The sequence below is a fragment of the Paramisgurnus dabryanus genome, chromosome 1, assembly GCF_030506205.2.
Source record: "Paramisgurnus dabryanus chromosome 1, PD_genome_1.1, whole genome shotgun sequence".
In the NCBI taxonomy this organism is placed as follows: Eukaryota; Metazoa; Chordata; class Actinopteri; order Cypriniformes; family Cobitidae; genus Paramisgurnus; species Paramisgurnus dabryanus.
The window spans coordinates 27,883,105-27,901,162 of NC_133337.1; the positions used below are offsets into that span (position 1 = coordinate 27,883,105).

Here is an 18,058-nt window from a genome sequence, read left to right on the forward strand (position 1 = left end):
TAATGTGTTTGCATGTAAAAGGAGGACTTGGACAGTTGAGATGTGATAAGCTTACAGATAGTAAGGTTTTTAGATGCTGCATTTGTATGTAGATGTGATGTTTGACAATCAAGGGTAGCTATCTGTCTGCAGATCTACCATTTGTATGGAGATGTGATGTTTGACTATCAAGGGTAGCTCTCCGGGGAGTCTACTGTATTCAAGGTTGTGAGTGAGCCTTCTAAAAGATCACTCTGGACTGAATGAGGATGAAATCAGGAAGTCATATTACAATTACAAACTTCTAATTCAATGTATTCCTCCATTGATGAGATACAATTAAACAAAATCTAAAATTGTTGCAGGAAAATATAATGTTGTTCTAGGCCAATAAAACACAAATGGTCTTATCTTTCACTGTGAGAAACCCAACTGAGATTAAAAGGGGCTTACCCCCACTCGGATAACGGGCTATCCATTGTTCCCAAGAGAGAACATTGTTTTTAAGGGAGACACTTGTTTTTAAGAGGAATACATTAGCATGAACCAATGAAAATCTGTGCCTCACACCAGTCTGTCCAGGGCTGACACCTTTTCACATTCAAATATATTGATACAGGAACATCTTGCAAACTAAAAACATCAATCTGGTAATCCTTAAGAGATCAGTAATGAATGTATTTTTAATTAATATTATTTTTAATATAATGTAATCTACATTGTGCTCAAGTTGCAATATACATTATATTATAATGGCCAAACAGGCCTCAGATGGTAAATATTGTGGTGTATTACATGTATGTATACTATATGAAACAACTTACACAGGCCAAACTCACAGAATTGGTTCACTACACAGTGTGTCAAGGAGCGGAGCACGCTGTCACGTGTTGCCATGTTTTAACACTGAAAAATTACATGACACTCGTGATGATAGTGAACCAAATCTCCTTCATTGGAAATCCCTAACCCTTTTTTTAATCCAATACAGAGGTCTATTTTAATCATTTGGTAACTAAACCTATGATAAATGCTGAACACATCAAGCAAAAGAGTCCTTTTGGGTCAGAGATCTGAAGCAGTCAAAGGTATGATGAGCTGATGAATTGCCCACAGGTCTGACTGAACTGAGCAACTTAAAATGAAGCCACTTGAGCTTATGGAAAAGTTCTCCAGCAGAAATGGAGTTTGAATGCTCACAGCAGACAGCAAGGGTTTAGATGCTTTCACAGCTTAAAGTAATATGCTGTCGGACTACACTGCAATAGCAGTAGTCAATAAAAAAAAAAACTCTGACCAAAGGATGTAAAGCTAATTTAATCTCTGAAAATAAATTTGCAAGATAATATGACAATGGTACATCTATTCCCTAATGACTGATCACCAAAAGGAGAAATTGTACCGCATGTCTTAATGCAAATTGCATAAAGGGTTAAAAACTAAATTGCTTCTCTGTTTGTCTTTTTATCAGGTTGAAAGCTGTAAATCCTGGCCAGAGATGTCTGGCCACATCAAAGACAGCGAACCCTGCAGAAAAAACAATCTAGGAAACTGAGGATGGGTGCGAAGACATTCAAAGGCCATTTTACACCTCACTACACTATACCATCACGAATAGACATGGCCTCAAAATTTGCAACACTAATTGTTAGAGATAAAATCCACCCATCTTTCAGACAAACACTGACTGTACAGCACACACATTGACTAAAACAATCGTGAACACATCTGGTATAGACGTAAAGACTATCCAGACATAAAAACTACACACCATACAACATATTCCAAACTTAACACTACATTTAAAATCAACATTCTCCTGTTACACAACAGAGACATCTAATCTAACACATATGCTAAAGTGATATCATTCACACCCATATTAGCAAAACTACAACATTCATAAGAAACTTACATGGCAAAGTCACACTTTGATGATTATGTTTTAATTGCAATAACAAACTTACTGTCTAAATCTCAAATCAATAATCTGACTGTTGTTGTCATAAGTGGGGACCAGTGGCGCCCTGATCCTCAACTTATCACTAAACAACAGCACAAACAATTTTCAAGAATCAATCAAACCATTTACATCTCAACTCCTAATATCAAATGTGACTTAGCCGACATATCAGATACACACCTATATAAGTATTCACATATCTCTACACTCATACACCTACTTATACATGCAAACACATTGAAATCTGAGATTCTAAATCTTCAAATGTATGGACTATACATACACATTCACATTCACATACAGATACATATACACATAGGCACATACCTGCACACATAGAAATCTAACATGAGATTCTGAATCTTCAATTGTGCTCATGGACTCAACATGTTCTGAACATATACTAAGTTAATCTTAGGCCTACAAGGTGCTTATATTAGAAAATTCAGAGTTCCCTCAACATTCATGATAGATGTGTGTATGGAATGATTACAACATTATGTGCTTATTATTATTATTATTATTGTTATATATGGTCTACCATGCCCATACCTAAATCTATTGTAGCAATATTTTACTATCACGTTTATTGATACACCCTATGAGATGCATTACCAAATTTTACTTTAACATGTTCCGTTATTTTTTTTTACATGACCCAATATATGCATACCTGAATGTTATTTAACACTTTCTGGTTTTTATTTTCTTTTATTTTCACATGACCCAATATGCATACCTGAAGAAGGTTATTTTTACATTTTCTGGGTTTATTTTCATACAATCTATAACATGCATACCTGAAGATCATTTTAACCATTCCTGGGTTTTATTTTCATACAATCTGTAACATGCATATCTCAAGGTTATTTTAACATTTTATTTTCTGGGTTTTATTTTTATAATATGCATACCTCAATGTTATGCATTGTTGTTTTAACCTGATCTTTTGCATCTTCTTCTTCAATATCCAGAGACCAAGTACATTTAAATTCAACTAAACTCCAAATACAACAGTGGGAAAGAACATTGGTAATTTTATAGATCAGATATATTTGACCATGTGAGACCGTACCACTTGCACTTTTCACATCAAGGTATCATGTGCTTGTTTTTTATTTATTCTATTTATGGTTTGCCCTATGAATCTATTGATAATGTTGCTGAGTCTATCAGTATTGATCAATGTTCAATCAATGAATGGTCCTTAAGATGTGCAGGTGTTTCACACAGTGATGTATTGTCAATGACATGATCCCCACCTGACGATGTCTGAAATCAGAGGAGATCACCGTTCAGAGGTGACAACTTTCTTCAAAGGGACAGAACGTCTAAAAACAGGTGGTTTTTTCGCAAAAGAATGGGACATTCATTGAACAAAGCACACAGGCCTTGATTGACACACTGAACTTGAACACTACGAACACTACAGAGATTGGACACCACCAAGAGCTAACATCTTACTGCATGTTGATCTCATCGGGACTGTTATGTTCTCCGATATGATCAAGCGGCGGAGCTGTAAGATAATTTCCTAAATAAGATAGCACCTCCCCAAAGGACACTGCATGGGGGCAAAGTGAGTGCGCGGGAAAAGCCACTCTCCACGATTCACAGTGGACTTCCCACTGAGACACATTTGGGTTTCAAAGACACACCTTTAGGGTGTCATACATTTGTATTCTTTCTCTAAAAGCAAACTGTATATGAAATGCTACATGCACAAAGAATCTAAAATCTGTATCTTATTTGTTTTCTATTGGAATGTCTCATTGCAAGTGGTTACAGGTCTCACTCATATAACAACAGAATTCAATGTTAAAGTATATGTGAAACTTCATTCAATGTTGATAGACACCTCCCTTTCTAAGCATAAACCAATCACCCACTGTATACAGATTAAGGACAGCCCTTAGTTTTACCAACAACCAATCAGCACCAAATTCCTATATGCTTTGTTCTCTGGTTATTTAAGGAGATGTGTAGAAGATTTAGACGGGACTTTCAATATCGAGAAATGCACCCCCATGATGCTGTCCTTGCACAGCATCATGTATTGTTATTTTACTTTGAGGAATCTGTAACCAGATCTTCATCTCCTTACCAGGTATGCAATGGTTTTTCGTTTGTTTCGTATTTGAATTGGAATGTAAATTGGCTTCTGAATTATGTTTTCTTACCTGGTAAATAAATTGTTACATTTGTATTCATTCTATCTTCTCTGTTTCATTAACTATTCTAAGCTACTATAAGTATTACGAGATCCTTTATCACCATAAATCTACGACCGGGGTATAAATTCATGCTAATTGTCTATACCGATGAACTTAGAGGTTCAGCCATTACTTTACTATATGTGGACTATCAGATGATAAGTCAGGACCTCTGATCAGTATCTCTACTATAATTATAGTTTTGAGTTCTGTATTAAGTTGGATATAGTTGGCTGGGTTGCATAATATTTTCTAATGATAATTAAGGGCACGCCAGCATGGGGCAGTTGCTTCAACCAATTCCTCTGGTTACACGGATAAACTAATTATTTAACCCTAACTAAGTTGTGGGTAATTGTAATGATTATTCGAGGACTATATAAGTCAGGACCTCTGGTGCGGTTAAGTTTAATTATTTAACCCTAACTAAGTTGAGGGTAATTGTAATGATTATTCGAGGGCTATATAAGTCAGGACCTCTGGTGTGGTTGAGTTTATGGTTCAGAACCCGCACAACGGCCGGTGTGGGCTGATATGATATTGGTAATCGAATGAATGAGTCCAATGTTAACATGAGTAAATAGAATGGTCAAATGTTTATCCAAATTCCAAAATTACATCAATTTGATTCATATTACAATACGTTTTATATCTTTGGAGTCAGATGATAAAGTTGCGTAATGTTAAAACCAGAAGCACCGGAAAAGACAGAATGCGCTATAAACCGGCCATACCGTTTGGATTCCGTCGTTGGGCCAAACGGATGGATGGGGTCATATTCGGACCTCTTACAATGTTTTTTTTTATATTTGACATTTTCTCATGTTATTATTTCAGATAAAGTGATTGAAGAAGTTCCTCGGAGCCGTCTGTCATGTTCTACATCAACATCTTCTCATCAGAGACAATGTTCAAGTATGTTTATACCACAGGGATGTTGAATGCTTTATTTTGATTGGCTGAGGAATGTTCTGTGGGTGTTGATTATTTTTCTGTAACCGCACACCTAACCTGTCAAAATCTGTATACATTTGTAAAAAGACATGTTCAATCTATGTGTACTCACCATTTAAATTTTAGTTTGTGTTTAAGTGTGTTGTTGTAAATGTTGTTTGATGTGTGTGATGTAGATCATCTTCCTCTCAGACTGAGTGGAGGGAAGGGTTTGTGTTCGGGGAGACTGGAGGTTTATCATAACTCTGTGTGGGGTTCAGTCTGTGATGATCTGTGGGACATCAGAGATGCTCAGGTGGTCTGCAGGCAGCTGGGTTGTGGAGCAGCATTGAGTGCTGATGGGAATGAAACGTTTGGTGCTGGTGAAGGTTTTGTGTGGATGAACAGAGTCGAGTGCAGAGGGACTGAGATTCACCTGTGGGACTGTCCTCATGTCCTGAAAAAACACACTGACTGCTCACACAAAGAACAAGTTAGACTCATCTGTGCAGGTGAGAAGAAAACAAAGAGATAAATGCATTTCAATTTAAGCAATTACTTTAATTTGTTTTTTTATTTTACAGACTTGTTAGTGTCTACAACTCCTGCCACAACAACAACATCAGCTTCTCCTTCAGTTTCTCAGACAAACAGGAGATCAGTGACTCCTCCACAAACTCCTCCTCTCTTCAATCCTCCAGTGGTTGTGATTGTACTGGGAGTTTTGCTCTTACTGCTCTTAGTGCCGCTGCTGATACTGATTCAACACAACAGAGAGATGAGGAGAGGTACAGAGATCCACACATCACATACAAGTACACATCTGACATATTGAACTACATCAACATCAATCTTACTACAGTCTTGTTCAGTGTATCATCAGTCATGTGTTGTGTTTGTGTGTCTACACTCACAGCTCTCTCTAAGAGGAGACACAGGACTCAGACTGAGGCAGTTTATGAAGAGATTGATCACAGACACACAAACACACACAAACACTTCACTCAGAGAGGTGAGACTTCTGTCTTATTCAATCAAATCAGATGTAGAAATATTAAAGTCAGTCTGATGTTTGTGAGTTGAGCTGATGTTCGTCTATTATTAGTCCTGTTAAACCTCCGGCATCAAACCACACAATTCCTCCACAGAGCTGCAGGTGTGTGTGTGTGTGTGTGTGTGTGTGTGTGTGATTATTTTTGGAGGTTAATGGGGGGGGGGGTTCATATGCTTGTAAGTTTATATGCAGGTGTGTGTGCGCTTCTTCCTGTCTGTTTGTCTTGAATCCGGTGAGAGATGAGTTCATGTCAGGATACAGGTGTGTGTTTGCAGAATGAAGTTAACTTATACAACCCCAAAACAGAAAAAGTTGGGACACTGTAGAAATTGTGAGTAAAAAAGTAATGGAATAATTTACAAATCTCATAAACTTATATTTTATTTACAGTAGAATATAGATAACATATCAAATGTTGAAAGTAAGAAATTTTGAAATGTCATGCCAAATATTGGCTCATTTTGGATTTCATGAGAGCTACACATTCCAAAAAAAGTTGGGACAGGTAGCAATAAGAGGCCAGAAAATTTAAATGTACATATAAGGAACAGTTGAAGGACCAATTTGCAACGTATTAGGTCAATTGGCAACATGATTGGGTATAAAAAAAAGCCACTCAGAGTGGCAGTGTCTGACAGAAGTCAAGATGGGCAGAGAATCACCAATTCCCCCAATGCTGCGGCAAAAAATAGTTTTCTGAGTTTCTCAGAGAAAAATTGCAAAGAGATTGAAATTATCATCATCTACAGTGCATAATATCATCCAAAGATTCAGAGAATCTGCAACAATCTCTGTGCGTAAGGGTCAAGGCTGGAAATCCATACTGGATGCCCGTGATCTTCGGGCTCTTAGGCGGCACTGCATCACATACAGGAATGCTACTGTAATGGAAATCACAACATGGGCTCTGGAATACTTCCAGAAAACATTGTCGGTGAACACAATCCACCGTGACATTCGCTGTTGCCAGCTAAAACTCTGTAGGTCAAAAAAGAAGCCATATCTAAACATGATCCAGAAGCACAGGCGTTTTCCCTGGGCAAGAGTCATTTAAAATGGACTGTTGCCAAGTGAAAAACTGTTCTGTGGTCCAACAAATCAAAATTTGAAGTTCTTTTTGGAAAACTGGGATGCCATTTTATCCGGACTAAAGAGGACAATGACAACCCAAGTTGTTATTAGCGCTCAGTTCAGAAGCCTCCATCTCTGATGGTTTGGGGTTGCATGAGTGCGTGTGGCATGAGCAGCTGAAACATCTGGAAAGGCACCATCAATGCTGAAAGGTTTATCCAAGTTGTAGATCCATATGATCCCATTCAGACGTCGTCTCTTTCAGGGAAGACCTTGCATTTTTCAACATGACAATGCCAGGCCACATACTGCATCAATTACAATGTCAAGACTGCGTAGAAGAAGGATCCGGGTACTGAAACGGCCAGCATACAGTCCAGATCTTTCACCCATAGAAAACATTTGGCGCATCATAAAGAGGAAGATGCAACAAAGAAGACCTAAGACAGTTGAGCAACTAGAAGCCTGTATTAGACAAAAATGGGACAACATTCCTATTCCTAAACATTGGTCCTCCTCCAGCTGTTCCTTATATGTACATTTAACTTTTCTGGCCTCTTATTGCTACCTGTCCCAACTTTTTTTGGAACGTGTAGCTCTCATGAAATCCAAAATGAGCCAATATTTGGCATGACATTTCAAAATGTATCACTTTGAACATTTGATTTGTTATCTATATTCTATTGTGAATAAAATATAAGTTTATGAGATTTGTAAATTATTCCATTCCTTTTTTACTCACAATTTTTACAGTGTCCCAACTTTTTCTGTTTTGGGGTTGTATTTTTAATGTCTAAATAATGTTTTAATATAAATCTAGATAAAATAGGTTGATGTGATATTCTTGTGCTCTGTGATGTAAATGTAGGTTGAGGTTGTTTGTAATGATCAACATGTTTCTGACTCTTCTGCTTCACTTTAACAGGGAGTCTCATCTCTGAAGAACAGCATTCTGGATATGAAGATGCTGATGAGCTTCTCTCAGGTTAGACAATATTTAGGTTTTGACTTAAATTAGGAAATAATTGTATAATCCTTTGGCAAATATACATATTACAATTTACAATACTAAAGTTTCTAAGTCTCTTTATAGCAAAAGACTACAAGATTGAATATTATGATGATGTCTCCAATGGCAGTGACCTGAAAGGTTTGTGACTTTATTGACTGATCAGACTTCATGGTGTCATAATGTACAGAAAGACATTTTGTATTTTGTTTTCAAACATGTTTTGTGTTGATGTAGAAGAGATGGTGAATAAAGTCCCAGCAGAATACTATGATGATGTCATCACTGATGGACTAAAAGCAGACAGTGAGACAGGTGCACTTCTGTTATTCTGTATTAAGATGAAATATAAGATCTGTACATGAAGAGAAAATATACTTTATATCTCTATGGGTGTGATGACGTGTGTCTCATGTTATATTTGTAGAAGACACACTTGAGCAGTATGATGATGTCATCACCACAGGACAAAACTCTGATCTTCAAAAAGGTGATTTTACTTCATTTCTAGGCTGTTTTTGTAACGTAACGTCTATTTAAAGTGACGTGCAGTACAGATATAATGTAGGTTTACTCTTTGTCATTCTGATGGGATTTGTTCTTTATCTCTTATGTATGTGAACACAACAGAGAGTTATGATGATGTCATCATCAATGGACAGAACTTTCAAGGTGTAATAGGTGAGTTACACAGAAGTGCACATTTATCAAGCAGTACATCTAAGTTTCTTATGTATGTCTATTATAGCATTAATCCAGTCATTGTGACTTTATCAGCTGTTATCAGTTAGTGTCAGAAAGAGAAATGTGTCTATGACATGAGACGTGACGTATTACAAATCACAATATGAGTTGTTTGTCATGTGACTTCATCAGAGGGAGTTCAGGAGGAGTATGATGATGTGAAGAATGACAGTGAAGATGTGACAAACCTGTTATGTAGGTTATCAACCTCTAGATCTCATTTAAAGATGTATATTATAAAATATTTCATCTTTATATATTATCTATTTAAATAGTTCAGTTTATCTTCATACAATTAATAAAACAATATATATGTGCTTTTGTTTTACCCAACAGATTATGATGATGTGGGGGAGGAGCCAAACAAAGTGGGAGGGACTGTGTGACTCAATAACCACACCCACTGTCTCATGTCATGAAATTATATTACAGCTTAAAATCATATAAGTGATCAAATTTTGCTACTAAAGCTACAGTGCCTGATGATTTATTGATATTTCACATAGTTTTTTATTAAATATCAAATGCTTTGCTTTTATAGAGAAGTTACAAATGTACTTTATTTTTATAGCAGGTTGGACAATATGGAAGGTTTTTTTGGTCTTTTATAATTTAATTAATTAAATTATAAAATAATTAATTAAATTATAAAAGAAAAAATAAAATCGCAAAATATGTCCCAAATTTGAAAATTAAATGCTAAAATAAAAATTAAAACATTATATTAAATTATTTCATTTTCATTTTTAACGTGAGGAAGCATCATTCCGGCCAAATTAAAAAAGAAAATTAAATTGATGATTTGACATTTCATTTTCAAAATAATCCTGAGTCAAGACTGACAATATTAAAATAAAAAGTCAAGCTTGAAAAGGAATCTGTAAATACATTTTTAAAAGGGTTTTTATTCATACCCAAGCAATAATAGGGACAAAATTAAAATGTAAAGTTCAGTTTTAATTTTATGTTCTCTTTAAATTATTTGTTTTCATTTTCGTTTTCATTTTCATTTTCAACTTGTATGCAAATTTAATGTTAATCAGTGGGTGGCGTTTATTTACTTGCTCAAAAAAGGGGATTGGCTAACGCTGCGTTGCCAACTCAGCGACTGTGTTGCTAAAAGTTTTAGCTATTAGCGACTTTATTGCTACATCTAGCGACTTTTAGTCCCATTTAGACAAACTTAGCGAATGTTTGGATGAATCTTAGCTTCACATCTGTACAGATAGGCTACTGTGTCGCTTGTTCTGGCCCACGAGTGCCGGGTGGCGCTGTGCGTCTGGTGTCTCTGTGCATGGAGCTGGGCAGTGTAGGAGCTGACGCGTGGATGAGATTCGCGTTCATTGTTTACATTTAAAAGGAGGAAAAAACATTAAAAAGTGGCTGGTCCGCTGTTATATATGTGCGTATTTTCACACATCTGATCCGGTGAGGCGTCAGCCATTCTCATCAAATGCATACACATAGCACAGTGTGATTATCGTGCAATACATAATTATACCAAAATCCGTGAAGGACTGGAGTATCATATGCTCGAAAAATTGGCGTATATATAGCACTATAATCACACTGCGTGTTATTTGTATGCATTTCATGAAAATGGACATACAGTGACCAGTCACTTACTTTTGCAGCGGGCACACTGGCAGAGCAGACCTTCAGCCTTTGTGGTATTTGTAAGTGGTCCTCATTTGTAACGCTGATTTGTGAGTAGGGCTGTGACCGTACAGGATTTTATTTTACCGTGGTGAAGAAGCAACAGAATCACGCGGTTAGACTGTTAGCACAACAACCCACCCCATATTATTAAAACAACAAATTATATTAGCAATAACAATGTGAAATAATATGTATTTCTACATGTTAACTTTTGTTTTTTATATCTTTTGAATATACTATGATTTATAGACCTTTTATGTCATCGTTTATAACCCATTTTATACAATACATTTCATAGAATAACAACCTGAAAACCTGCAGAAAGAACATGCAGAGTTTAAGACTATCGTAAAATACTTAGTATCAACACTTAGGTAAGGGTGACAGTTAAGACCTTTGTTGCAACGCTCTTAAATAAATCCCTTACCTCAGGGATTTTTTCTCCCTCAGGGAAACCCTCACTTAAGAAGTTTCATGCAACCGGGCACTGATTCCTATTTCTTTAGACATTCATTTTCGGTAAACTCTCCGTGAATAGAAACACACTTCTCCAAACATGTTGAAACTCTTAATAATTTATTGTACAAAAAATGGGTTACAAACAATGACAAAAACTGTTCCATAATTGATATTAAACTCAAAAGATATCGAAAATAAATATTATTTAATGTTATTATTGTTAGTATGTTTAATTAGATTTTCTCAAAGTGGATACAAAACGAAATCGACAATTGCATCATTACGTAAATAACTGCGCAAAACTTATGGATACTCCAATCATTGCTTTCAGAAATTCGCTTACAGTAGCTCCAGATATAAGCACAGCATTCAACCAAATGAGTTGTGCTGTCAGTATACGCGCTCCTGCCTTCATAACGATAGTTGTCATGTTTGCCCATTATAGTTTTAAATTATTATTATGGTATCATTATCATCACCACCAGCACAGTGCTTCTCCTTGAATGAGAAAGCTTAATATGCGCGTGGCTCGGACTCCTTGCACATGAACTTTCATGGGCATGGCTCTGACATTTCCTTGCAGAGATGTTGTTATTCGCGCAGGGGTTTAAAACCAGGGAGTGAGTTGGTACAGTTCAAGAAATCAGAGCACTTGGGCATGACGCGCTTTATAAGGTTGCGGCCGTGACATCACCGCAGCTGGCATCTTATTACAGCAGTGATGCAGTATTACTGTGATATCGTCACAGCCCTTATGTGCGTAGCTCGTCTTCCACGCTTCAGCTATGGTCAGAAGAACTGTATGTTGTGTCCAGTGCAGTGTACACAGAAGACTCCGAGAGACTCGCATTTCACAGAGGACGCAAGTTCTGATACTTGTACAGACAACACATAGGCAAAATAAACAGATAATGTTCATTTCAAAGTAAGTGACTGGTCGGTGTATCAGCTCGTTAAACTGACGCCTCACCGGACCAGATGTGTAAAAATACGCACATATATAACAGCGGACCAGCCACTTTTTATTGTTTGTTCCTCCTTTGAAATGTAAACAATGTACGCGAATCCCACACTGCCCAGCTCCATGCACAGAGACACCAGACGCACATTTCACCGGGACAGCGCCACCCGGCACTCGTGGGCCAGTACAAGCGACACAGTAGCCTATCTGTACAGATGGGAAGCTAAGATTCATCCAAACATTCGCTAAGTTTGTCTAAATGGGCCTAAAAGTCGCTAGATGTAGCAATAAAGTCGCTATTTTAGCAACACAGTCGCTGAGTTGGCAACGCTGCTTCAGCCAATCCCCTTTTTTTAAGCAAGTAAACGCCACCCATTGATTAATATTGAATTTGCATACAAGTTGAAAATGAAAACGAAAAAGAAAATGAAAACAAATAATTTAAACAGAACATAAAATTAAAACTGAACTTTACATTTTAATTTTGTCCCTTTTATTGCTTGGGCATGAATAAAAAGCCTTTAAAAAAAATTATTTACAGATTCCTTTTCAGGCTTGCCTTTTTATTTTAATATTGTCAGTCTTGACTCAAGATTATATTGAAAATGAAATGTCAAATCATCAATTTAATTTTCTTTTTTAATTTGGCCGGAATGATGCTTCATCACGTTAAAAATGAAAATGAAATAATGTTTAAATTTTTATTTTAGCATTTAATTTTCAAATTTGGGACATATTTTGCAATTTTATTTTTATTTTATAATTTAATTAATTATTTTATAATTTAATTAATTAATTTAAAAAAGACCAAAAAACATTCCATAGGACAAGAGTATAAATAAAATATCAGAGAGCATCATACTGTACACAAAAGTGGTTTTATTTAAACGGCCGTCTAAACAGCACAGTTTCTTGTGTGAAGGTGCATTTCAACATCACAATGTTTTAAACAATTTAAACCTGAGGGTTTTGAGTCTTACTGCTATTGAATGATTTGTGTTGAGTTTGGATCTTCTGCAGTAACAGATCCATCTGTAGATTGAGCTCGAGTTCACTCTTCTTGGAGTTTTGTCTTGAATTCCTGCAGGTAAAATAAATCAAACATCAATGATTTGTGTCTGACATAAAAGATTCATCATAAAATTAAAGGATTGAGGAAACTACAGAAAACAAATAACACAACTTCATCTTAATTACATGTGTATTTCTGTACAGTTAATGTGATGAATCTGTCTGTGTGTTGTTATAATGTAATATCTTTGTTTTATACCATGGTCTGTTTAAATACTCGATTCTGATTGGCTGGAAGGTGTGCATTAAAACCGTTTAACGCACAGGTAGTTCCAGTCAGTTTGATTAAAGTTAGAAATTAATCCACTACTATAAACATTGGTAACCATAGTAACACAGTTACACTTGCAGAGAGAGCGAGAGAGAGATTTCCAACTGTTTGATTTTTGTTTTCATTTAATTTAATCCATTTCAATAAATGTAATGTGTCCTTATATAGTAATCGTGGTTAGAGACGTCGGTTTTATTTCACACTTTACATAATTCATTTAAATAAATGATTTGTTCAAATAAAGATTGCCTTGTCACTGTCATTATTGGCTGTCATTCATAAATTATTTAATGAATTTAAATAAATATGATAATTCATTTAAATAAATGCAATACAATGGCACTACTTTATTTAAAGCGGACGGAGTGCGAGCCTTAACTTAAGAAGATGACCGTCATTTTTTACCTGTCGGTTAAAATTACACTGTAAACATTAATTACAGCTTTAACTTGGCAAATAACCAAGGTATAAGCGGGATAATCCACGGCTAGCCATGCATTAAAGGGTTTTAATGCACTTCGCAGAGGCAACCACCCTCCGCTACGCGTCGGGTGGTTCTTCGCCTCTACGTCGTGCATTAAAACCCTTTAATGCATGGCTGGCCGTGGATTATCCCTTACATATCACACATCTACTGGATGTTATCATGGTCAGTTTCTTCTCTTCTCACCTCTCTTTATCCTCTCAGCTCCTCCTTTATCTTCTCATTATCTTCTATGTGTTCATTCAATAAAGCACAATAAAAAATACAAATGAAAAACAGATGATAATAAACAGTCATAATTTTGTGAGGTTTATCTTTCAGATTGTGTTGTGATTTCTGCTTCATGACATGAATGAGTTTGGTCAGCAGAGATGTCAGTCTTGTGTTTGAGTTTCTTCTCTTCATTCACTGTTCTCTGTTTCCATCTCTTCTTCTTTCTCTCTACTTCATGTATTTTACTTCATCTATCTGTTGTCAAAATGATAATTGTTGCGTACCTGTCCTTTCTCCTGAGCATCAGTACTGTTTCTCTTGGACATTCACGTGTTTTGTACATCATCCTTGGATGTGTGGATCATAAGCAGGGGAGAATCAGGACAGATCGTTTTTTTTTCAGTCAGGTAAAGATGTCTCAGATGATCAGGATTTTCCTCCTCTAACTGAACTACAAATCCGTCTTTGCTTGTCAATTAGTTTGTCACATTCATGTTTTATTTCTTCTTGTAAAGCAAATCTCCTGAGGAAATATGAGACGGATATTAGAGAAGATTTAAGCAGAACTGATTCAAATACACTCGTTTCTGTTAACAACATTGTACAACACAGACGGTTCGTTTATTAGCGGTGTTTGTTTATATATAGGCTAAAGTTGGTTGTATTTGAAGCACAAAAACAAGCAATCGTCTACCCACCCTCTTTAACTATTATCAGAAACATCTTTGAACATTATATGATGAACCCTCATATGCAGAATCACTTTAAACATGTTTACTTTTATCAGGACGTTCAGTTTAATTTCATTTTTAAAGAATCATGTAAGATTTACCTCAGTTGAGCTCCCACAACAACAACAGAGCCGTTTGACGAGTAAAGGACCACCAATGATGACGTAAGAATGACTTCAGGCATTAATAATCAAAACTAAACATCGATTTAACTTCTCACGTCTTAAAATCACAATATATGTCAACAATTAAGTATTTCGCTTCACAAACACGAAATTTCCCTCTATTCCGTTTATATTAGTTATATTTAATATATTTATATATTATATTTATAATAGTTATATTTAAACACAGTAGTCCTTGCCGCGCGTGTGATGATGTTTGAAGCGCGTTCATGTTGTGTGCTGCTGTTGTTTCAGTCATGAGCGCATGGTGGCAGTAGAAGATAAATCAACCTTACACTGTGATTATATGTTACTTATAAATGTTATTAAATTAGTTATAAAAGTAATATCGGTCGCATATCAGTGTGATATGGCTTTCTGTCAGATTGGCTCTGATTAAGACAGAACCACGAGGCCACAAGCAATATCAAAGGTCGGTGACAGTTTAACCAAATAGTCAAACAGGTAAGATGTTAAAATAATGATGATCAGAGGTGATTGGGGTAAGATTTGTCACCTCTTGCGTTGTGCCAATATTAGAGTCAAGTGAGCCCCTGTGTTTTCATCTGGATTTATTGAGTTAAAACACAAAGTCTGATGAAGGTAATTGTGACTGTTGTAGGTCCGTACTGTTGGGTTTAGTGAGAATAATTTTACCTTAAAAATAACTTTATTTTTACAATGGGAACAAAGTCAAAACAAAGATCAGTGAAGCACTTCATAGTCACATGACAACATTTAGTGATGATTTGGTTGACAGTTTGCCATCTATTGGATGAATGAAGTATTACAATATTGAAAGTACTGTATAATGAAAATATTATATTCAGAAGACATTTTAAATTGATTATACATTAAATGTAAAAATGTTGTGTTTTAAGGACAATTTTTATATTAATATATTTATACATTTATATTGATAATATAAGTTATATATCATTCTTACACTATATGCACTCTCTTCTTATTTGTTTGTTTAAAAACAGAATTACCACATAATGTTTAGTTTAAATGTGCAATACATTTCATTTAATAAAACTGAATATGAAGTGCATTTATTTTTTATGTTTATATTAAAGGAGCGGTGAATCAAATACTCAATTTTAACTTGATAATTTGTTATATAAGAGGTCATCATACTTAAATGAACATCCTGCAAGTTTCAGAACTGAAAACGTCCGTGCTACTGAAATATAACCGTTTTTGGCACCAAGCCAGTAAAACAAGCCAGTGTGGAATTCGGAAATCTATGACGTCAAAGTAGAATTGAAGCACCGCCCCATAGCCAAATACAAGGACCACTTTTGAAGTCCCACCCACAGCTTCGCGTGACACACGTGTGTCTCAACAAGTAAATATGTCTTTAAAGATTGACAAATGTAACCAAAATGACTTTTAAATACATTTTTTTCTGAGAGACTTTTATTTTGACGCGGTGATCTGTTATGATAGACTGGAAACGCATTTTCGGTTGTGGAAGAACCGCGTGGGAACAACACAGAAGCTAAATACTTTAATTCGGAGGCTTGGAACATAACATTAAATGCCTGGAAAAAGTTGGCTTTTTAAGAAGTTCCAGCTCGTGTGGGGAGTGTTTGTTAACTTTGGTTACACGGATTTATTTGCAAAGAAGTCGATGCTGGATTTGCAGAGAGACTGTGATTAAAAGCACCACTTATATTGGATCTGACAACAATGACACAGCATTATACACAGTAAGACATTTTACTTTATTTAAGTTACTGCGTTTCACTATTGCTTTGTTAGAAGAGATCGCTTGATATGTCTGTTGTAACATCCGTGTCTAAACACGTATGTTTGACTGTTTTAATGTACTAAAAACATTAAACGATTAATAAAGATACACCACTTAACAACACGACTGTAATTTAACGGTAGAAATATTCAGTGTTATTTATAAAGAAGGATTTATCAGCCGCAGTTTAGATTCTGATGCCCGTTTACTGTGTTGTATACGGTAATTTAGGCGAGTTACGTTTGAAAGGTCAAACACTCAACAAAGCTTATTTTTTATCATATAACTGTGGTATTTAACATTACGTGAATGTAAAAGCAACCTCACAAGCACAATCGAATTATACAAAGTTATTGATAAGGATTTATTAGCCGCAGTTTAGATTCTGATGCGCGCTTACTGTGTTGTATACGGTAATTTAGTCACGTCGAGTTTTGTTTCTACTTTAATATACGTATTGTCATTTATGTGTATCATATTTAGCACCCAGAATCTTTTGTGGCTCAAACATATTTGTGTTCGGCTGCTATTTTTATCACATTAATGTTTTTAAAACATTTCCCCACATGTAATGACGGGGAATGAAGCCGTCCAATCATAGCAGTGGGTGTTTACGTCCAGGTCTTCAATGCGGCCCGCCCCTTCAAACGAACCATTTCTCCAGACAGCCACTAATCTATGTTACAAAATAGCCTATTACTTATTGTTTTTGATGTTTTTGAATGTAAAAACCACGCGGACATCAGAAGTAGACATCAGGCAACAGTATAAAACAATAAAATCGACAAATTCACCGCCCCTTTAAAGTGTATTAGTGTGTTTGAAGTGATCATATAGTTTCCTGTACATCTGCACACAAGATTTGTTGCTGAATAGATACTGAAGTGTTTCCTTACTCTCAAATCAGTCTCATTTATTTGAGCTAAATTTATCTTCACTCTTGCAGGTGTTTGTCTCCTCTGAACATGGAGGGAGGAGCGTCGTTCATCAGCGCTGACGTTCTGCTGATATATATGGAGAAAATCAAAAATATCTCTTCTGATTTGTCACTCAAGTTGTTTGATGATTTCCTTTCTTATTTCTAATAAGGTAACAGAGAGCGTGATTGGCCCCCCTCTCTGTCTGTATAGGGGGTTGTAATATTTCAGTATCTTCAGTCTTCAGTGTCTTCAGAAGGAACAGCGGAAATCTTTACACTAAATTCTCATTATTCTCTATCAGTCTGTGTGTACAGTAGAGGATTATGGAGATTTGTCTCACACTTTTTTTACTCTCCTCTGTAAAAATGACCATTACTGCCGGTAAGTACACACTTGAGCTCAA

General features: G+C 35.9%; 1 long non-coding RNA gene across 1 annotated transcript; it reads right to left on the reverse strand.

The window, feature by feature from the left end:
* Positions 1-12,904: 12,904 nt before the first annotated feature.
* Positions 12,905-15,045, reverse strand: LOC135779189 (uncharacterized). The gene is made up of 4 exons (XR_010544701.2): positions 14,917-15,045; positions 14,369-14,607; positions 14,058-14,101; positions 12,905-13,126 (listed from the first exon to the last, which is right to left on the reverse strand). It is a non-coding gene; the product is annotated as an uncharacterized lncRNA (long non-coding RNA).
* Positions 15,046-18,058: the final 3,013 nt, after the last annotated feature.